This window comes from Schistocerca cancellata, chromosome 6 (genome assembly GCF_023864275.1).
Source record: "Schistocerca cancellata isolate TAMUIC-IGC-003103 chromosome 6, iqSchCanc2.1, whole genome shotgun sequence".
Lineage (NCBI taxonomy): Eukaryota > Metazoa > Arthropoda > Insecta > Orthoptera > Acrididae > Schistocerca > Schistocerca cancellata.
In genome coordinates, this window is record NC_064631.1 from 548,346,784 (window position 1) to 548,370,841 (window position 24,058).

Genomic DNA, 24,058 nt, shown 5'->3' on the forward strand with positions numbered 1-24,058 from the left:
CAGCATGTGACCCTGCGAAGTAATTTGCCTTTTCAGTGCCTGAATGCCCCTACAGGACACGCTTTGTACAATCCTCCAGTGGAATTGTGGCGGTTAGTTTAGCCATCTACCTGAGCTACGTCAGCTTCTAAGCATGACACCTGCTTTATGCATTGCCCTCCAGGAAACCTGGTTCCCGGCAATGCGGACCCCTGTCCTCCGTGGATACAGGGGTTATTACTGCAACCGTAGCACATACAATAGTGTGTCAGGTGGAGCCTGCGTGTATGTCCTTACCTCTGTATATAGTGCTCCTGTGCCCCTTCAAACATCATTGGAAGCTGTGGCTGTCCGCGTAAGGACTACCCAGGACATAACCGTCTGCAGTGTCTATCTCCCTCCAGGTGGTACAGTCTCCCTGACCGAATTGGCTGCACTTGTCACCCAACTTCCCACGCCTTTTCTTCTCCTGGGGGATTTTAACGCCCATAATCCCCTGTGGGGTGGAACGAAGATTACTGGCCGAGGCAGAGATGTCGAGAATCTCATCTCCCAACTCGACCTCTGCCTCTTAAATACTGGCGCCGCCACACATTTCAGTGTGGCGCATGGCACGTTCTCGGCCATAGATCTGCCGTTGTGCAGCCCAGGGCTTGTACCATCGGTCCACTGGAGAGTCCATGACGACTTGTGTGGTAGTGACCATTTTCCCATCTTCCTTTCACTACCCCAGCGTCGCTCCCATGAACGCTTGCCTAGATGGGCATTTAGCAAGGCAAACTGGGAAACGTTCTCCTCTGCTGCCACTGTTGACTCTCTCCCCCACGGTACCATCGATGTGGCGGTTGAGACACTGACTGCAGCGATTGCTTCCGCTGCGGAACATACCATTCCTCGTTCATTAGGGTGCCCCCGGCGAAATTCAGTGCCTTGGTGGTCTCCAGAGGTCGCTGAAGCCATTAAAGAACGCCGGCGGGCTCTTCAACGACATAAGCGGCACCCGTCTTTGGAGAACCTAATTTTTTTCAAACGTCTCCGTGCTCATGCACGGCGGCTCATCAAAAGGCGGAAACAGGAGTGCTGGGAGAGGTACGTTTCCACCATTGGTTCCGGTATTTCACCCTCCCAGGTGTGGATGAAGATTCGGCGCATCTTTGGATTGCAGCACTCTACAGGTGTCACAGGGCTTACCATCAACGGGGCGGTATCCACCGATGCTGATGCAATCGCCGAGCATTTCGCCCAGCACTATGTTCGGGCCTCTGCGTCGGGGAATTACCCGCCCGCGTTCCGCGCGCTAAAACTAAGGAGGAATGCAAACGGCTTTCTTTTGCTTCTCGCCACCCTGAGGCGTATAACACCCCATTTAGTTTGTGGGAACTCCAAAGCGCCCTGGCGCAGTGCCCCGATACAGCCTCTGGGCCAGATGGCATCCACAATCAGATGATCAAACACCTGTCCCCGGACTGTCAGCGGTGTGTTCTTGCCATCTTCAACCGCATATGGGGCGATGGTGTCTTTCCGTCGCAGTGGCGGGAGAGTACCGTCATTCCGGTGCTGAAGCCTGGTAAGGACCCGCTTAATGTGGATAGCTATCGGCCCATCAGCTTGACAAACACTCTGTGCAAGCTACTGGAACGTATGGTGAGCCGACGGCTGTGTTGGCTGCTCGAGTCTCGGGGTCTTCTGGCTCAGTGCCAGAGCGGCTTCCGTCAGGGCCGTTCCACCGCCGATACTTTGGACTTCCTTGAGTCTGCAATCCACACTGCTTTTTCCAGGCGCCAACACCTCGTCTCAGTCTTTTTCGACCTCTCCAGAGCATATGACACGACGTGGCGGCATCATATTCTCGCCACGTTGCGCGGGTGGTGTCTCTGGGGCTCTCTCCCCATTTTTATTCAGAATTTTTTATCTGTTCGGACATTCCGCGTTTTAATTGGCACATCCTATAGTTCACTTCATATCCAGGAGAACAGCGTTCCACAGGGCTCTGTATTGAGCGTGCCCCTTTTCCTTGTGGCCATTATGGCCTTGCAGCAGCAGTAGGGTCGTCTGTCTCACCCACGTTATATGCTGACGATTTCTGCATCTTTTTCAGCTCCTCCACCATTGGTGTTGCAGAACGTCGGTTGCAAGGAGCCATACGCAAGGCGCAGGTGTGGGCCCTAGCCCATGGGTTTCAGTTTTCTCCTGCGAAGACTTGTGTTATGCACTTTTGTCGGCGTCGAACTGTCCATCCCCACCCTGAGCTCTATCTTCAGGATGCTATGCTAAGGTTTGTTGACACTTACCGTTTTCTGGGATTGCTGTTCGATGCCCGGCTTACTTGGCTTCCACATATTCGTCAGCCCAAGCGTCAGTGCTGGCAGCATCTGAATGCCCTCCGCTGCCTCAGCAACACAACTTGGGGTGCAGATCGTAACACGCTGCTGCAGCTCTACAAAGCCCTTGTGCTGTCCCGACTGGATTATGGGAGTGTGGCGTATGGCTCAGCGTCGCCCTCAGCGTTGCAACTGCTGGACCCTGTTCACCACTGTGGGGTTCGACAAGCAACAGGAGCATTCCGCACCAGTCCTGTTAATAGCCTACTTGCTGAGGCTGGGGTTCCTCCGCTCCACATTCGGCGACTACAACTCTTAGCCGACTATGCTGCCCATGTTCGTTGTTCGCCTCGTCACCCTGACTACCGTTTCCTTTTCGCCAATGCGGCAGTCCATACACCACACCGCCGGCCTCGATCGGGCCATACCATTGGGATCCGTGTTCCGTCACTCCTTAGTGACCTCGAGTCTTTGCCTCTTCCATCTGCTTTTCAGGTCCACCAACATACACCACCTTGGTGTATTCGTCGGCCGCAGCTTCGGCTGGACCTCTCACAATGGCAAAAGGATTCAGTTCCTCCTGCAGTCTTGCGCCGCCAATTTCTTGCTCTCCTCGACGCATCCCGCGACTCGGAGGCTATATATACAGATGGCTCGATGGTTGATGGCCGTGTGGGGTACGCTTATGCTCATGCGGACTATGTAGACCAGCGCTCCTTGCCGGATGGCTGCAGTGTTTACACCGCAGAACTGACAGCCATTTTTCGTGCCCTTGAGCGCATTCGTACCAGCACTGGAGAGTCTTTTGTCATTTGCAGTGACTCTCTCAGTAGTCTGCAGGCTCTTGACCAGTGCTACCCACGCCATCCCATTGTCGTTGCCATCCAGGAGTCCGTTCATGCTCTTGAACAGCGTGGACGTTCAGTGGTGTTCATATGGACCCCGGAACACGTTGGGATAGCGGGAAACGAACACGCCGACAAGTTAGCTAAAGAAGCCACCCGCAAACTGCCGTTGGAGATCGGCCTCCCGGCCACTGATCTCCGATCGGTGTTATGCTGTCGGGTCTTTGGGATGTGGGCAGACGAATGGCGCACTCTGTCTGTACCCAACAAGCTGCGGCGTGTAAAGGAGACCACGACAGTGTGAGGTTCCTCCATGCGGGCCTCTCGCAGGGATTCTGTTATTCTCTGTAGGCTCCGCATTGGTCACTCTTATCTGACGCATGGTCATCTGCTGCGTCGAGAGGACCCCCCTCATTGTCGCTGTGGTGCAACCATGACGGTGGCCCATCTGTTGTTGGAATGTCCTCTTTTAACCGCTCTCAGGCGTGCTTTTAATCTCCAGGGTGATTTATCATCTCTTTTAGGTGACAATGTCTCTATGGCAGATCGGGTTTTAAGTTTTATTCGCGCAACCGGCTTTTATAGGTCCGTTTAATTTTATTACATCACCCTCTTTTGAGCTGTATCTTTTACTTAGTTTTGTGTTTTAATTCGACTCCCTCCTATTCTTTTAGGCTGGAGGTTTTAACGTGTTGCAGAGTGGCTGGCTCATCCTATTCTTTTCGTGAGCAGCCAGCCACGATCCTCTGCTGTACAGTTTTAATTCTTTCTGCCTTTCTTCTCTTTGTTGTTTTTATTGCTGTGCTCCGTTTTCCATGTTTCTTTATTATTGACCTTGGGGATTTTCTTCCCCTGGAATTTTTACCTTGTGCTTCGAATGACTAATGGATGGTTTCACTGTGCTCTGTGTGTATATGAAGCAAGGGACCGATGACCTATGCAGTTTGGTCCCTTTAATTCTCAAACCAACCAACCAACCGACCGAGGATCGCGGACCTCAACGTGATGCTACAGTTTTTAAGAAGTTAGGAGGAAACTTGGACAATACTTCACAAGTTACCCAGCTTAAGGTCCGTAAACCATGGACCTTGCCGTTGGTGGGGAGGCTTGTGTGCCTCAGTGATACAGCTAGCCGTACTGTAGATGCAACCACAACGGAAGGGTATCTGTTGAGAGGCCAGCAAACGCTTGTTTCCTGAAGAGGGGCAGCAGCATATCAGTAGTTGCAGGGGCAACAGTGTGGATGATTGACTGATCTGGCCTTGTATTATTAACCACAACGGCCCACATCCCACGATTTAAATCCACTGGATTCTTATTTCTGGGAATACATCAAGCAGCTACTCTATAGACACATTATAGATGATGAAGCAACTCGAACAGAGGAATCCAAGAAACTGTAACAACCATCATAAATGACGCTACAAAATGGAATGGGTGAAATCATCGTGGTATTGCCGCTTCCAAGCTAGCTGTGCAGTTCAAGGAGACCATTTCAAACACTTGCTTCGTAGTAATAACAGGTTTGTGGATTGTGTTTTAAGCGCCACAGATTTTGGAATGAAATATCGTGGGAATTTCGCAACATCTTAGTCTCGCCCGAGAACCATTTCTACAACTACCTCAACACCATGTATATGGCCAGTTCCAGTGTTCTGAAATGAAATTAATAAAGAAGTTTAAAAACGATTTTGTAACTTTTGGATAGTGGACACACAGGTAATATCAGAGATGTAGTTTTATATACATTCAATGAAATTATCTGAAGCGTAAAATGAAATTTTTTGGAGTATGCGCAAAGACAAGCGAGGCAGTAGCAAACAGAAGGTGAACGTGATTCAGCAGCGAGTGAAAGAGGACGCAAGAGTGCGTATAAGTTTCTCTGGCTTGTTACCTATTCCTGAAGTAGTTAGATTGAGGAGATAATTATGATGAAAACTACGTTGAGACAATTGATACAGAGGTCCTGTCAGAGAAAAATATCTATGTGCCATTTCAGAACAAAAAGATAAAGTGAATGTGGAACCAAACTTGTAAAGAATCTCCAGATGATACAATACCTGGTCGATGGCGAATTCAATCCGTAAAAGACTTTGAAATCCGAAAACCAAAGAAACATCCAGATATATGTGATCTGCAGTTAAGCAATATTTCTTGGACTGATCTCATGGTCAATCAAGATTTGTTGTGGTAGTACCAATATAACTCTAAAAGTAAGACAATCAAACAAACGTTTATCCCTGTTGAAATTTACAATATTATATTACGAGTTCCTTTAGATACTTCATCACAGGTCAGTGCCATGTTACAATCATTTTTGTTTATATTGTAGATAAACCCAGACTACCCATTATGTGAGAAAATGGTGTCAAAGTCATAGGGGCTACTGGAAAAACCAGTAAACCAATTAAAAACCAGAATTTGACATAATTCAAAATAAAACAACAAGAATCTGAACATAATTTTCTGGTCATTTCTGAATTGAATGCCGAAATGATTTTGTGAATGGATAGGCTAGATATTGAAAAAGAAATTATTGACTTTGGTAACGAAACTGTGCAAATTAATAGTAAATCAGGAACTTTAGAAACAGCATTTGAAGAAATATAAATTACACATGACACTAAATTGAGCCACTGCAAGTAGAAACTGATCCCAAGAATAGTGATTCGTCTAGCATTTTCAAAATTTACCATGTTAAGGCTAACTGATGATGATCAGAGGGAGAATAATTTTAAAGAAATCATTGAGAACGTACATGACCTTATATCAGGACAGGATTCTGAATTGCACAGCATATGAGAAAGAAACCGTAATGTATTTTCAGATAAACCTGGTCTAGTTAACAAATTCGAATACTGTATTGAAGTATTTCCTCAGTAACCATTTTTCGTCAGACTTTATTCAGTTCCCTTGGTTAAGAAACTACCTGTTCAGGCAGAAGTAGATAAAATAGTTAAATGGAAGTGACTGAGATAAGCAACTGTGAATGCAATAGCTCTCCCATTATCGTAAAAACCATAGATGGGGAGTGCGAGTGGTGGTTGATGCATGAACTTTAAATAATGTTGTTAAAAGTGAAGTTGACTGATCTGAAAGTTTGGATAACATGTTACAGAGATTCCATGATGTACAGTATTTAAAGTGTTATTTGACGTTGGCTCCTGGCAAGTTCCATTAGATGCTGAATCTCATAAATACACTGCATTTTTATTTGCTGGAAAATGTTGTCCCTTTTGGTCTCCATACACCCGTTTCGATCTTTATTCGAGTTTTAAATTCAGCCCTGGGGCGTGATCAAGTGCCAGAGTAACCAAATACGTAGATGGTATGTTAATCGACCTATCAGAGTGGCGAGAACACTGTGAATTGCTAAACAAAGAGCTCACTGCTCTTCAAACAGCGGGGCTGACATTAAAACTTAAAAAATCTGAGTTTCTTAAAAAAGAGATTAAATTTCTGGGGAACATCATTACGACGTCTGGGATTTGTAGGGACCCAGAAAAGTTAACAGCTATTGAAACGTGCCCTCCACTCAAGAATAAAACGCATATTTAGAATTTCTTGGTCCGTGTGGATTTAAGAGAAAATTTTTAAGTAGTGCTCATTTAAACAATCTGCTTAGAAAAATAGTAAATTTATTTGGACTAAAGAATGTCAAGATGATTGTGAAGCATTCAAAAATGATGTTTTATGTCATCCAATACTAATGGAACTGTTTCATATGAGTGCTGACAACAGTGTGTATGAAATAAGGGTCAATATTTTCCAAGAAGCCAATATCCTGGAAAAAACAGATCACAAAACTATTGCATTAATGCGCAGGACTAGCTAAATATGAAAGAAGTTACATCACATCAGAGAAAGAATCTTTGGCTATTGTCTGAAAAAATTCCTGAATTATTTAGCGGGGGTATGAAATAGTAATTCACACTGATCACAAGGCATTAACATTTCTAAAATATTGTCATCTATTAAATGTGAGATTAACCCACTAGGCATTATAATTTCAACAACTTTATTACAATATTTGTTATCTCAAAGGCACCGACAATTGTGTAGCAGTGGTCTTAGTTAGGTTACAGGAAAATCTAAACTGTCCTCCTAAAGAAATTAATGAAGACAGTACAATCCAATTGCATTTTATTAAAGAAGTAACTGTGGAAAAAGAAAACTGAATATGTATGTAAAAATATGAGACATTAAGAAAACGATTTTTAAGTTTGGAATTCAACAAACTTCAGTTTTGATAGTGCATATCGGCCACAATTCGCGAAGTATTACGAAATTTTAAAAGGTATTTTGTACAGACGAAAAGCTCTGGACATGGCGGATTGGAGGGTATGTTGACCATCACAGTCTGACTGAAATGCTAGAGAGACTTTTTCCACCTTGCACTGTGGGCCCAAGAAGTGTATCAAAAACCTTCCAAGTGTCATAGCAATCATTAACAACATTGTAAGGAAGGTGACTGATAATATAATATCGAGTGACATATGTCAAAAGGCTAAAGTAGCAAACAAGAACTAAAAAACATCCAATAAGGGTGCTAAACAAAACAACATACTGGAACATACATTCGATTTGCTTCCCATGGATTTATGTTGCCCATCCCTAAGGCTTCAAGAACATTTTACATATATAGTAGTGGAACAAGAAATATTTTCCACATTCATCAAACTCTATTGAATCAGGAAACCAATAGCTACAGCTATATTTAACAGAATGGTTGAATACTTTGCAACTGTAGATAAATAAAGATCAGTATTGCCAGACAGTGGACCCAAGTTCATTTAAAAATTTGGAAAGAGGTTATGAAGTATTATAATGTTCAAGTAACATATATTTCGGCTTACAACCCGGCAAGTAATCTGGTTGAACGCTACATGCGTGAGCTTGTGTATAACGTACTTCCAGTACATGGGGCAGATTAGTTTCAGATATTGAAGTTGTCATTAATTCTTTACATCATGAATCTGTGGGATTTACCACAGAGGAAATACTGACGGATACTAAAAGTAAAAGCATAATGAACAATGTCTTAGAATTCCCACTGTATATAGAGTTTAGATTGGATTGAAAAAATGAATTACTGAGGGAAAGCTATATCTAAAAGATTTTGTTTTCATGGAAACCCATAAGAAATCAAGTGCTAAACCATGAGATTTCCAGAATTTAGATGTATTTCCAATGGTCGATTTCAAATGCAAGGAACACACTGCCAAAAGTCTCAACAGGTAGCCAAAGCCTTTCCTGACTGAGTCTGCTTTATAAATGAAAATGCTTATTATGAACTGCCTGAAATGATGAAGGAGGAACAAAAAGTTTTTTACTTATATGAAATAGTGTGTTTTAATTACTTTTGTGTTGTTTTGTTGGACTGTGTGAAATTTCAGCAGCCAAATGTACCCTTCGGATGAAAGTAATCTCTTACTGAAGTGTCTTTCACTAACTGAAAGTAAAATATTTTAATAGTTTGCTATAAAACAAAGTAAACGAACTGCTTAAAACTTGAAGCAAATTCCTAGTATAACTAAATCACTCTGTAAATAATATTCGTGTAAATATCTGTTACAAGTGTGTATTTGTATAGCTGTATTGTGTATCCTCTTGTATGTATATATTTTCTGCGTGTATTTAGGCAGCGATACACGAAATTTTCTGTGACACAAAGACACTTTCCTGCGATTATATATTTATGTTGAACTTGTGTGCTAAATGGGGTAAGAATTGTAAAAGGATTGGATTAATTACCTCTCGGATGTGGATATGTATTGGCTATTATATCATGACATTTACTGCTTTGCATCGAATAGTAAAATTCCCACATCAAGAAGATAATATGCTGAGCATTTTTTACGTCAAGAGCCATGATAGTGTATGACGACTTCATACTTCTGCCACAGAAGATCAGCACGGGCACCACCTTCAGGAAAGGTATTTATTTGCATGGACCACTAATTTGCTGAACTTCTAAATAATAACGAATCCATTATTAATTTTGTGTCAAGAGTACCAATTTATCTTCAGTCACTAACGTCGATAGGGTCCTCTTCCTAGTGATGAAGCGTTAAGAGTGTCCGAATTCTAAGAACCGCAGGAGCATTACTGTTTCAAAAGTTTTTATTAGTTTTCCTAAAGAATTTTCTCAAATGTCTAGTTAGTCTTTTGTTTGGAATATTCTACGTGGTCAGTAAAGCGAATAATTAAAGTATGTGAAAAAACATGAGGGCATGGAGAAAATATCCATTACAGCGATTATTTCTATTCTTATAAAAATCTTAGCGCAATGCTAAAGCCGGCCGCGGTGGTCTAGCGGTTCAGGCGCTCAGTCCGGAACCGCGCGACTACTACGGTCGCAGGTTCGAATCCTGCCTCGGGTGTGGATGTGTGTGATGTCCTTAGGTTAGTTAGGTTTAAGTAGTTCTAAGTTCTAGGGGACTGATGACCACAGATGTTAAGTCCCATAGTGCTCAGTGCCATTTGAACCATTTTTGCAATACTAAACGTAACTGAACAGAGTCGTGATTATAAGAAACATTTGCAGGCCATAACAGTTTAAAGGTTTACATAAATCTTATTTGCTTTACATGATTGTAACAAGAACTGATTTGGTTTTAAGTGTGTATCCTTACTATCCTCTTAGTTGACTTAGTTTTAAGCCCAACCAATAGACATAAGAGTTTCTCGATCTCCCCACCAAGTGTATAGCCAGTAATGTAGTAATTCTTACAGTGAAAGTGTTTATGAAGTTTAGGAAACATTCTAGAGAGATTTGTGCTCTTGTAAATATAACTGGCAACAATGTATTAACATTCAGGGTCATCTATGTTCTGCATAATGAAAAGACTTACACGCTTTGCAAAGAAATGGTAATCAAGTTAGTCAGCATAACAGATTCAGAAACATTTCGATATTACTTGCTTACAACAATGAAGTTTTAAAGACATCTCCCATCCAACTTAGGCGTGCTCCTCGCGTATTAAGTGGCACTGTGTAATCAATTTTTCTTTCTTCTTTTATAACAGACAGTGTACGTTAGCGGGAGATTTTCTGTTGCCAATAGCTTTTAAGCTTTTGTCTGTGTTACTCATGCTTAGCTTCTCTACCAGTGCTTACTATATTGTGCTGTTTTCGTGACCGAATTAAAAAAACAATTTCAGTTCCAAGTAATGTCACCTCAACAGTTACTTTTCTTTATTTAAATTATATTAGTTTGGAATCACTTTGCCTAATGAATCTGGTGACTGTTTTTGATTTACATCACTACAGTTTAAATTTATGACTTTAATACCTTGGTTCGATTCCCGTTATTATAACTGTAATCTTTCTGGTTGCAAAACCCTGTCCCACTAATTGTCATTACATTTACATCTTCATCTACGTACATACTCCGCACGCCATTGTTCAGTGGGTGGCGAAGTATACCCTGTACTAGTACTGGACGTTGTCTTTCGTTATGCTTGCAGATAGGCCGAGGGTAAAATGACTTACAGGATGTCCGGAAATTCCCGTTACAGACGTCTAAGACTCGTAGAGGGGAGTGACAACATAATATTTTGAATAGAAATCCACATCCGGAAACCTCATCCAACGACGCTACATAGTATCAAAGCTATAGGCGCCGGCGCCATTAAAATTGCCACGCCACGAAGATGACGTGCTAGAGACGCGAAAATTAACCGACGGGAAGAAGATGCTGTGATATGCAAATGATTAGCTTTTCAGAGCATTCATACGAGGTTGGTGCAGGTTGCGACACCTACAACGTGCTGACATGAGTAAAGTTTCCAACCGATTTCTCATACACAAACAGCAGTGGAACGGCGTCGCCTGGTGAAATGTTGTTGTGATACCTCGTGTAAGGAGGAGAAATGCGTACCATCACGTTTCCGACTTTGATGAAGGTCGGATTGTAGCCTATCGCGGTTGCGGTTTATCGTATCGCGACATTGCTGCTCGCGTTGGTCGACATCCAATGAGAGTTAGCAGAATATGGAATCGGTGCGTTCAGGAGGGTAATACGGAACGCCGTGCTGGATCCCAACAGCCTCGTATCACTAGCAGTCGAGATGACAGGCATCTTATCCGCATGGCTGTAACGGATCGTGCAGCCACGTCTCGATTCCTGAGTCAACAGATGGGGACGTTTGCAGGACAACAACCATCTGCACGAACAGTTTAACGAAGTTTGCATCACCATGGACTATCAGCTCGGAGACCATGGCTACGGTTACCCTTGACGCTGCATCACAGAAAGGAGCGCCTGGGTGCACGAATGGTAACACGTCATTTTTTCGGATGAATCCAGCTTCTGTTTACAGCATCATCATGGTCGTATCCGTGTTTGGCGACATCGCCGTAAACGCACATTGGAAGCGTGTATTCGTCATCGCCATAGTGGCGTATCACCCGGCGTGATGGTATGGGGTGCCATTGGTTAGACGTCTCGGTCACCTCTTGTTCGCATTGACGGCACTTTGAACAGTGAACGTTACATTTCAGATGTGTTACGACCCGTGGCTCTACCCTTCATTCGATCCCTGCGAAACCCTAAATTTCAGCAGGATAATGCACGACCGCATGTTACATGTCCTGTACGGGCCTTTCTGGGTACAGAAAATGTTCGAATGCTGCCCTGGCCAGCACATTCTCCAGATCTCTCACCAATTCAAAACGTCTGGTCAATAGTGGCCGAGCAACTGGCTCGTCACAACACGTCAGTCACTACTACTGATCAACTGTGGTATAGTGTTGAAGCTGAATGGGCAGCTGTACCTGTACAAGCCATCCAAGCTCTGTTTGACTCAATGCCCAGGCGTATTAAGGCCGTTATTACGGCCAGAGGTGGTTGTTTTGGGTACTGATTACTCAGGATCTATGCACCCAAATTGCGTGGAAATGTAATCACATGTCAGTTCTAGTATCATATATTTGTCAAATGAATACCCGTTTATCATCTGCATTTCTTCTTGGTGTAGCAATTTTAATGGCCAGTAGTGTACATACCACGAAATCACCCTGTATATACAAATATTTAGAAGCGCCGGCGCCGTAGAGTCGTTGGATGTCGTTTCCGGACATGGGTTGTTGTTCAAAATATTATGTACTCACTGCCCTCTACCAGACCCAGAACTTTTTAACGGGAATTTCCGAACACTCTGAATGTGTCTCCGTATGAGCCCTAATTTCTCTATCTTATCTTCGTGTTGCTTAGCGAAATGTATGCTGGCGGCAATAGTATCGTTCTTGAGTCAGATTCAAATGCCCGTTCTCTAACTTTTGTCAGCAGTATTTCTCAGAAATAAATCCCTCCAGGGATACCCATTTTAGTTCCCGAAACATCTTCATAATACCTGCGTGTCATTCGAATCAACCGGTAACAAATCTAGCAGCTCGCCTCCGAACTGCTTCGATGTTTCCCTTTAATCCGACTTCATGCGGATCCCAAACACATGATCACTACTCAAGAGTAGGGCACACTAGCGTACTATATGTGGTCTCCTTTACAGATTAGCCACATTATCCTAAAATTCTCCCAATACAACAAAGACGATCAATCGTCTTCCCCACCAAAATCCTCATATGCTTGTTCCATTTCATATCACGTTGCAGCGTTACTCCAAGGTATTTAAACGACTTGACTGTGTCGAGCAGGACAGTAGTTATGCTGTACAAATGCGCGTCATGTGGTTCACTGACCACGAGCTTTCGGCAGAGATCTCCTCTGCCATTGTCAATTGGTTGACTGTCGTGTGGATGCCGCCGCCGTGCTTATATAACCGCACTGTCGCCAGTGACGTCATTGGTGCTCAGTGCTGCACCTTATGGCAATGTTTTGGTGGCGCTACCGCCGCGCCCGCTTCAAGCCCCCAACCACATGATCTCAGGCCGCATTTAGCTGCAACCCATCATCTTTATTGAGGGTACTGCTCGATATGATGATCTCTATTGTTTCGTTTATTACGCCATCCCAGAAGCTGTTGATTCGTTTAATAACAGAAACCTCGTCGAACGCAATTCGGTGTCCGTTTCCTAGTGCATGTTCCGCTACAGATGATTTTTCGGAATAGCGTAGGCGTAAAAACAGTTCATGTTCTGCGCGGCTCTGTTCAATAGTGCGGACAGTCTGACCGAGATAGAACTGTCCACACACCAGCGGGATTTTGTATATTCCAAGTGTTCTGTGGCCTACATCGTCTTTCACATGCTTAATTACTTGCCTGATCTCTGCCGGGGGCCTGAAGACAGTGTCGATTTATGTCTCCTCAGTGTCAGCTAATCGTCCCAGTTGTTGAGCCACAAAACGGTAAAAACGCAATCTCCTTTTTGCCGTCTTCGGAAGCCTTCTGCTTTCGTGCCTTAGATGAAACTGTTGCGAAATTAATTTGTTGTTGTAACCATTTTCCTTCAAAACTTTACGTAAGTGGCTCAATTCCCTCAGCAGACCTCCGGCGTCTCAGAAGATTTCAGCTCGATGTACCAAGGTCCTCAGAACAGTGTGTTCCTGTGTTGGGTGGTGGTAGTTTTTTCGTTCTGGCACATGTTGTTTTTGTTGTTGTGAAGCCAAACTCAATTTCCCTTTCTGCTGCTCCGTGGCTCTTGGTTGTGTTCTGATCGTTTTGTGTCTCAATAACAGGGAAAATTAACCGAATTCTAAGGAGACATGAAATCGACAGTCCTCAGACCGCGAGCGAAGATCAGGCAACTAAGGATGCCTGTGAAAGATGTTGGAATATACAAAATACTAGTTTTATATCGATCAGACTGTTCGTACTATTGAACAGCACTTCACAGAACATGAAAGGTGTCTCCGCCTACGCTAGCCCGAAAAATCAGCTGAAAAACAGAAACCGGTTTGCATTCGACGAGACTTCTGCTATTAAAGGACCATCTGCCTTCTGGATAGCTTAATAAGCAAAGCAGTAGTCAAAATATTGGGTTACACCCTCAATAAAGAAGGTCGACTGCAGCTGGGAACGGCTAGCGCGCTGTGACTGTGGAGTTGAAGATGGCGCGGCGTTCGCGCTATCAAAATAATACAGTATTTGGTGCGGGACTGAGAACTGTGACGTCACTGGCACGTTGCTGCTATACAAGCACGACAGCGGCATCCACACGACAGTCAACCACTTGACAAAGGAAGAGAAGACCTCTGTCGAAAGCTCGCGGGCAGTTAACCACTCGATGCTACTTGAAACTCGAGAACATTTTATTAGCTACTAACGCTGCATCCGAACATCACGTGTTTGTTTCTCCTACTCATCCGCATTAACTTGCATTTTCTACAACTAGAGCCAGCTGCCATTCACCATAACACCTACCAATTTTGTCTAAGTCATTTTGTATCAACCTACAGTCGCTCAACTTCGACACCTTCTCGTACACGAAGCATTATCAGCAAACAATCGCAGCCTGCCGTCCATACTGTAGGCCGGATCATTTATTGATATAGAAAACAATAGCGGTCCTATTACACTTCCCTGGGGCGCTCCTAACAATGTCCTTGACTCTGACGAACACTTGCCCTCGTGGAAAAGATACTAGGTACTATAACTTCAGAAGTCTTCGAGTTACTCACATATCTGGGTATTTATTCCGTATGCTCGTACCTGCGTTAACTGCCTACAATGGGGTACCGTGGCAAATCGGGAATCTAGGAATGTGGAATCTGTTTGTTGCCTTTCATCAGTAGTTCGCAGTATATCATGTGAGAAAAGAGCAAGTCGAGTTGCTTGGTGCACATAAGGCTCTCGGTCTCAAGGAAATTTATACGAATATGTTCTAGAATTCTGCAGCAAAACCGATGTTACGGATATTGGTTTGTAATTTTACGAATGCGTTTTTTTATCGTTCCTATGTGCAGGAGTCTAATGACCTCCTTTCCATCGCTTGGGACTTTGTAATGGCCAAGAGATTCGCGGTAAATGCAACGGTCCAAAGCCGTAGACTACTCTTCCTAAAACCGAAGTGGAATTCCATCAGTACCGGGCATCATGTTTGTTTTCTACTCTTTCGGTTGTTTCTCTACGGCAGAAATGCTTATTACTATGTCATCCACACGGGAGTTGGAGCGATGGTCAAGCGACGGTTTGTTTTTACGATTGTCTTCCGTGTACGGTTTCTTAAAAGCGTTTTTTAAAACTGTCTTCAACTTCCACACCACATTAACCAATGAGTGACTGATCCACTTAGTGATTTTACATAGAAATAGAAATTTCTTGAGTTCTCGGCCATATCGTTTGACGATGGTAGTTGTTGTATGCTTCATGTCTAAATCTTTTCACAGATGCACGAATCTCTACTAATCTTTACCTGTCGTTATTTGCCCGTTCTCTCTAGAACCGAGGGTGCAACAGCCTTAGATTCCTCATCATTTTCCCAATTTCGTTGCTAAGCTACTGTGGGTTTTTCCGTCCTTAATCCACTCACTAGGCACGTACTTGTCCAGAGCACGATTTACAATCGTTTAAACTTTGCTCATGAGCACACGATCACGGTCGACCGAAATAGTAACATTACTGGGAGCTTACTCTTGTAGTAGCAACCAATAGTCTAATAAATTGAACTAAACGTGGGAAGAAAAGTCGAGGCAGAAGGAACTGTAAAAGCATAGAGTAATGTAATGTATGACGTTTACATGTTGAGAAACGTACTGAATGTTGTTAGGAAAAGCATACTAGCTCCAGAGTAATGTATGTCTGTTGGTATGCATGTTTACGTGTTGAGAAACGTACTGAATGTCGTTAGGAATCCATTTAATTGGTTTTCAATCTTCGTTCAATACAAACTCCGCAACTTTTAGTTAAAAAATCGTTATAACCTTTCCCATTTCTGTTACGTTGACATCAGATGAAGCTGAGCTTCTAAATATACTTTGCCGAATAAAGTACGCCACTGAAAAGAAAGATTTGTTACTAATTTTCCCAAAGTATTAATTGTTTTTAGGATACACGTAAATTTTAGGAATGAATGACTAGATCACTTGCAAATAAGAAGGGGTACATGAATGATAAAAAAAAGAAGCCTTCAGAAGTCGTCCAGTGATTTAAGATAATCAAAGAGCAACCGAATAAAGTCGAGGATAGTGTTTCTACCACTGTGCCCGTTCTTTTCGTTAATGGAATGAGATAATAACACTCGAGCTCAGAGCAGTTTCTCAAGACGCCGTTCATTAGAGTCCTCAGTCGCTACCGTATCTTCCTGTAGAAGTAACGAGAATGTATCTGAAAAGAATTGTGCACTAAAAATTATGGCCGGCTGCAGCAGCAGAAGCAGCAGCAGCAGCAGCAGCAGCAGACTGCGCCTTATCTACTAAGGACGCAGCCCGCGCTGCAGCGGCGCTTGCTTGGCTGCCCGTTAAGCGGGGCGGGCCAGCGACGTACTGCATATTGGCCGGGAGAGCGCAGCGGCGTGCTATTCCGCGCAGCACGTCGCCCAACTTCTTTACCTCCGTAATCTCGCCGGGCAGCGCCAAAATCTAATTACCGGAGCATCACTTGTGTTGCAACAGCAAGTTAGTGCGCACTCAGATAAGGGTGCTGCCACGCTCCGGACAAAATAACAGTAATGTCTTCAACACAGAATGATCCTTACGACCAGGGGCTCTGATACAAAGTATTTAGCGTGGGTAGACGTACTGAATGAAACCCTAGCGTCTGAAGCAGTTACGTACTTCTTTCTAAAGTGGAAGATAAGAAAGTAGAATAAAGTTGCAGTTTTGTATGAGATAGGTGATGATGGAAAAAAAAAGTTACTGTGATAATTTTCGACTGATCTGGTACCCTTACGATTACTGTGATATGTTCAGGAGTCCATTTTTAGTCAACCTTTCACTGCGTGAATTTTGTCGTTAGCGAGTAGTGGCAACTGACATTTGTGAGCCATGGTAAAAATTGCTGTTTTGAAGAGCGCGCCGCAAGCGCGTTCTGTAAAGCAGTCGCCCTCCGTTTCTGGCGGTGGCGCCGCAGTGGCAATCGCAGCTTTGGTGTCTCCCTCTGGTGGGAAAGGGGAAATGTTGCCTGTTCACGTGCATTTAAGGGGCGCTATCAGCTCGGCAGGACTCCCCCCCCCCCCCCACCCATCTGTCCTTGGCTAGGGAGTGTGACCTTTGTGCCGACATTTTCGTACAGTGTTTTACAGTGAGTGTTCCGTGTTGTGTGTCTTTTGGGAAGTGTTGCGAACGGCTGGGTGTGATTTTTTTATCTCTTGCGAAGAGAAACCAGACTGTCGCCAAGGTTTTTTAATTGTGTGTCTACTATGTTCCTTGTCTGATTCCTGTGTATTTTATTAACACTGCCAACCCCTTTGCTTTCCGTTTTAACTTTCCGCAATTTTCCGCCATTTTACACTTTTACTCGGCAGGAGGTCAGTCCGAGTGAGGCTGGGTTAGTCTCGCGTCACCAGTTGCTGGTCTGTCTCTCGTTCGCCGGCCGAAGTGGCCGACCGGTTCTAAGCGCTATAGTCTGGAACCGAGAGACCGCTACGGTCCCAGGTTCGAATCCTGCCTCGGGCATGGTTGTGTGTGATGTCCTTAGGTTAGTTAGGTTTAAGTAGTTCGAAGTTCTAGGAGACTGATGACCTCAGCAGTTAAGTCCCATAGTGTTCAGAGCCATTTGAACCATTTTTTTTCCATGTCTCGTTTGCATTTGTGCGGCAGTGAGTGTCTATCTGTCGTCGGAGTGCTAGTATGGCTGTCGTTTGGATCAAACTTTGAAGACAGAAAATGAGAGTCTTGCCACTCCGCCAGTAACAGACCTCTGCCAGTGGTCTCCCGGTCGGGGCTGTGTTCCTACATCTGAGTCTGCGCGTTAGGCCGCCAGTCTGCTCGAGTTGCTTGGGCAACGATCATTGGCGGTTGGATCGGTCGGTTGGTCGGTCGCGCACTGAGACACAAGATGACTGGTCCGCCTTAAGCGCCGGCGCATATAAGGTCCCCACATGAGTCCAGTGGGCCGCTCCGTATAGAAAGGGGTAGTGGCTTCGCGGTCGACACGAGAGCCACAGGACTCAAACCACGACATCGGGCTGGCCGGGGCGAGCTGCGACGCCGTGAGACGGGAGATCGGCGCGCCTTCCTGCGTTCGTTGAAGCAGCTGGCAGTGGACGGTTGGCAGCGGGAGAGCGTTGGGGATGCTGCGCCAGGTCTTCGCCAGAAATCGCAGTTTATTAAAAGTGATTGGAGATATGTTGTTTCATTTACTTGTTAAATTCTACTTGTTTTCTTGTGAGGTCCCCAGCCGCTTTGTTTTGGGGTCGTCCCACTATTCTTCTCCGTTTGCCCACCCGCGGGGAGTTGGTTATTTATAAATTGGGTGGTCCGTTTTCCCTTGTGGAGTTGGGGCGGGTTAGAGCAATCTGTGGTTCGGGTTGTTCAGTAATCCCCCCATCAATCTGCCTCTGTCATGTTTGTCGGATTCGGTGTTAACGAATTTATTGCTTAAGGTGTAAAGGCCGAATTCCTGAAATATATTTTTTTATTTTGCCTATCATCTTGCGAGGTGGTATATGTGTAATGTAGAACATGTTGGTACATTTTATGTAAAACTGCGTATCAAGGATTTTATTTAAATGGTCATTTTAGTATATAAAGTTGCCACCCTTGCACCGTAAGAGTTCTTTTAAAAACAAGTTGCCTTTCCGGTGGCAAATAATTTTTAAAGTGCTTTGTACAACTCCATCCCTCTTACGGGGTGCATAGTTTATGCGTTTGTGTGAATTGTTAAAATTTTTAGTTTATAGTAATCTGGTGTGTTGCAGATTTGCACCAGTCTAGTCTTTCAGAGGTTGTTGTGAGCGGTCGTGACTACGGCTCAGCCCGAAAGCTCATACTATAAAAAAAAAAGTTATTTCTGCCTCTGAAAAATTGTAACTTGATATTTACAGGGTGCTTTCTGATTATAATTTTAAATCTGTTTAAAAAAAGGGCTTTTAGCAATAAAATTTCCATTTATGAAAAATTTTAATTTGTTTCATCAGTTAACCATTGGCAACTACTTCCACGCTCACGTAGTGTTATTAAATGTGTTAATGTTCTTGATGAATCGCTAGTAAGTAAAGTAAATTCTTAAGAAAAGGTTTTGACAGTAAATTCACGGTTCAATTTGTTTCACAGGTCAATCTACATCACGTGTTGCGGTATTTACTTAGGAGTGTTTCAGACTCAGTCGGTTGTAACTTGCAGCTGTAAAGATACCGCGAATGGTCACGCATTGGGAGGGAGTTGTACTTTTCCATTTCTACCATTGGTAGAGTTCTATGGCCTGCCGCAAGGCTGGTGCGTACGTTGAAGACTGTCGCTTCGAGGATCGCCAGCGGGAGTTTTGGTAAGTAGGTGTACGTTCACGCTGGAAAAATCGGCCAGCGATTTGTGTTCACTCGCACAGTCGACTTACAGTACGTCCATGTATTGAGAGTGCTGAATATCATTTAGAAATTTATATTTGATGGAAATTTCGTTTTCCCCTGACATGAATTGTACTGCGAAGAACTTTTATCGCGGAGAGACTTATTTTACTGGAACCACGTGAAATTTCGTAAAGACACTTGTACGCAACGGTAACAGATTCAAGTACGGAGCATAGTTTGAACCTCTACAGTCCAACCTTACGACAGCAACTGAATTATACGAGAGGCGGACTTTATATTAGTTAATACGACGAACAGCCGGATTTACACTCTAGCAGTGAAGTAATTACTGTGAAAGATAAAACGATTTTCTAATCGCTAGCTTGTAATTTCAGTCAGTAGGAAGTGTTCAGATATGTTTTGAAGAACAAAATCAAAACAGTAAAAATTAAAGCTTCAGTCTCTTAGGGTTCAAAATTTCCAAGTGTAATATTTCGTTCTCGGATTTGAAATGCAATCATATTTGTGTTCAGGGTACATGGTAAATTGTTAGGCTCAATTAACGGCTATGAGACTCTCGCACACTTAATCGTCCGGTACCTGAATTTGGAAGACTCTGATATAAGGGGCGATCAAAATATTTCTGTTTCAGTGCGTTGCTGCAACGTACATGCAATCCAGCGTGACTCCGATGTCGGTATATAAACACCGACCAGTAGGCAAGGGGTTAGTTTGGCTTTCGAACGGAAACTTTTTGACCAACTCTTCTAGCTTTTTGATATACAGAATTTATACGCAGAATCGATACTTATTTTTATTTTCTCAAGAACAACTTTTCTAGCTATGTGGACAGTTACTTATCGGCCAAACACAGTCAGTTGTAGAAGACACAATAAGAAATTCTCAGATCCAGCCATTGAAGTGTTTGGTACCGGCGGGCAGTGTCCTACAGTGTCGCTAACAGTGGTCAACATCAAACACAGTACGATTCCAAAGAGCGTCCACAAACTGAATAAAGTGGTTTTACCCACTGGTTTGATGAGACCCCAAAAGATTTCCTCTCTTTTGTCAATTTCTTCATCTCAAACACCCCACGTGCTCAGTTATTTGTGAATGTATTCCAATCAATGTACCACCCTAAATTTTTTATCCTATGCACCTCTTTCTAGTACCATGTGACTTTTTCCTTTACCTCTTAATGCATTTCTCCTAATTCTGCCCCTTTTTGTTATCAGGGTATACGGCAAATTCCTTACCACGTCGATTCTACGGAGAACGTTCTCATTTCTTATGTTATGAGTCGACTCAGTTACTAGCATCCTTCTACAACACCACATCCCAAATGCTTCGATTCTATTCGTTTACAATTTTCCCACACTCCATGATTCACCTCCACACAATGTTGTGTTCCAGCTGCACATTCTCGGAAATTTTTCTTTCAAATTAAGATCAATGTTTGTTTGTTGCTAGCGGATTGCTTTCAGGGAGCAGCGTTCTCTTTCTGCTGCAGTTGTCCACCGCATTATTTGTCCTTCATGAATCTTTTTTCTTACAAGGTTTTAGAATCCCTCCACATCGTATACAATATGGTGGCCTCTTTGTGTGTTAAGTTTACCGCAATTCTCATTTCTGCTGCTGCTCAATATTTTCATCTATGTTTGGTTTATTCTCAGTTCATATTCTGTGCTCTGCAGACTGTTCATTACAATCAACAGCTCTTGTAATTCTTCCTCGTATTCACAGATCAGTAAAGTCCTCAGCGAATCTTATCACTGGTATCATTCCAACCTGAATTTTAATCTCACTCGTAAACTTTTTATTTCATTTCCTTCACTGCTTCTTCGATGTACAGGTTGAACATTAAGGAAGAAATCTTTTTAATTCAAACGTTTTTCTGCTTTTCTTACAGTCTTATTGCTACCTCGTGGGTCTTGTACACAGTGTTTTTTTTCTGCAGTGATTTCAGAGACTTTTCATCCATTTGCACTGGCGAACGTTTCGCCTGATTCAATGAATCTTATAAAATCTCTTTATTTTTCATAACTCTTGTTTCCATTATCAAGCGCAAATCATAACTGCGTCTCTCGTGCCTTAACTTGTACTAGGGAGACGTGAAGCGCATTCTGTCGAAGCCGAGAGTCCAATGAGTATAGTATTAGAATTTCAGTCCGCCTTTCATCTGCAGTGTGGTAAGAGAGCCGCACGAATTGCCTCATGCCCCTCGAACGCCACTATTGGTCGTAACGTTGACAGATGGTGTCCACAAACAAGCCTTTTCATTCTTTCTTCTCTGCCGCTGCTATCGCCGTTCACCAATGTAGCTGTAACTTCTCAATATCCTCCGTATGTCATTTCTGCACTCTGTATTTTACCTACAGCCCTTTTTGTTGTACCCAGCGATTATTCCTATGAAGGAGAACAAGAAGAGTCACAATACCATAACATTTTACCGTTGTTTACGGTTGATGTTTATTAACAACTGGCATCAAATATAGCGTGATTCACAGTTTCTATTACAGGCTTCTAGGTAGTGTAGAGGGAACTTAGTACATAAACTTTTTATACGGAACTCATGTCCATAAATATACCTTTTGGATGTAAAACGTGTATGAAGATTGTGTAACTTCCAAGTCTCCCGCTGCAAGGTGTGTACAAATTGAGCCTTAAGTTGCAATTTCTACAGGAGTCGATGGCATGGGACATGTATCGAGTATTCGTCTTCGGGTTCCTCTCTACAAGACGACGGACACCCTCTTCAGACCCGGGCGACCGTTTAGCAGCACACGCAACCCTCCTAATTACGGAACGTACCAGCAGGTGTAGCCTTCCAGCTCTGAGAGGTGACTGGGGTTGACGGAGCTGATGGGGTCAGAACTGTTGTCGTGGTGGCGTAAGACGATGTCATATGTACAGGAGGCAAGCGCTCAAATTTTCTCTTAGCCTCAGTTAGCCTCAGTGTAGGTAAGTCGATTCAGGGTCTTTTACTCCATGATTTTCCTTCCTTTCTGGAGAATCCTGCCGTCTGGCGAGCAAGGCGAATGGTGCTCTCCGTAGTTGACACAGTTGGGAGGCAGGGCACATGGAGTATTGGGATGTGATATGGGAGTCATATTATTAAACCCAGAGATCAAATGGGGTAAGCGTCAGAAAGGGCAATCCATAGACAACAGATGCAATCAGTGTCCGGAAAGGCCGGCCGTGGTGGCCAAGCGGTTAAAGGCGCTACAGCCTGGAACCGCGCGGCCGCTACAGACGCAGGTTCGAATCCTGCCTCGGGCATGGATGTGTATGATGTCCTTAGGTTAGTTAGGTTTAAGTAGTTCTAAGTTCTAGGGGACTGATGACCTTAGAAGTTAAGTCCCATAGTGCTCAGAGCCATTTGAACCATTTGAAGTGTCCTGAAAGTGGAACTTTTCATGTTAATATGACTTCAGAATTATTTCAGGAAGCCTAGAGTAAGTTATGAAGTATTGTTGCCTGTGGACGATCGATGAAACGATTAGCTGGTCACTAGCCGTGGACAGTCGACAGCCATGCGAGCATAAGGCCCCCGGCAAAGAATGTATCAGTGCAAGAAAAAAATGAAACTGTGTCATAACCTAGAGGTCTGTGGATCAAAACTACGCTCTACGCTCTACTATCAGTTTGGATCCCGATATCATGGAACTGGAGAGGTAGATTATTAAGCGTCGAGGCTGGAATGGAATCAGTCTTTTTAATTCCTTTAAATGGGTTTAAACAATTGAACAAGCTCTCCCGGGTGTTCAACATGCCTCGCCCGCTGTATGACGACAGGAAGTGAACGCCGTCTCAGTCCTGACGGTGCTCTGGATCTTTGCTATCCCTCCCAAGAAGACCTACCGTAAAATCGGTCGATGAGACTAACCCAGGGCAAACGCGAAACACGCTGTGGCAGGATCCCTGAGACTAAAACCGCAGTCAATGCCTTCATCCTGGAAGTAACTTAGCGCAAAATTAGCAGCAGGATTAAGAGCTTAAGCTTTCAATGAACAGTTAAATAACAAAGGTAAAGTGATTAGCGTAAATATCACCGAACAAGGTAGAGTAGTAAGCAACTTCAATACTAGGGTTACGTTTTAACCATCAGATACAGAAATGGCAGGAAAACAGTCAAGATTTAGCAACACGGTTCTTACAACTTGACAATGGTCAAATGCTAAATTAAGCTAACAGGGCCCAGCTTTAGTAAGAAGGCTTTTAAAACTTGCTGCGCTAAAAAAAGTTATACTGGTCAAATGCATGATTACTACATTCAAACAGTCTGGTCCCTACAATCCCACAACCACTACATTCAAACAGAATCGGCTAACACAGCTTAGCAACAAGGCCTTTAAAACTTACTACACTAAATACTGGCCAAGCTCAATGATCACTACATTCGAACAAGCTATTGTCACCCAGACGCACTACACACACTCAGGGTCATAACCGCAATGCGATAGCTTAACGTTAATGGAGCGTAGACACGCAAGCGGTGCCGAACATTGGGCAGGCTGTAACCATGCGGACACTTAGGCGCTGCTCAAAACAGTGTTACATAAGCCC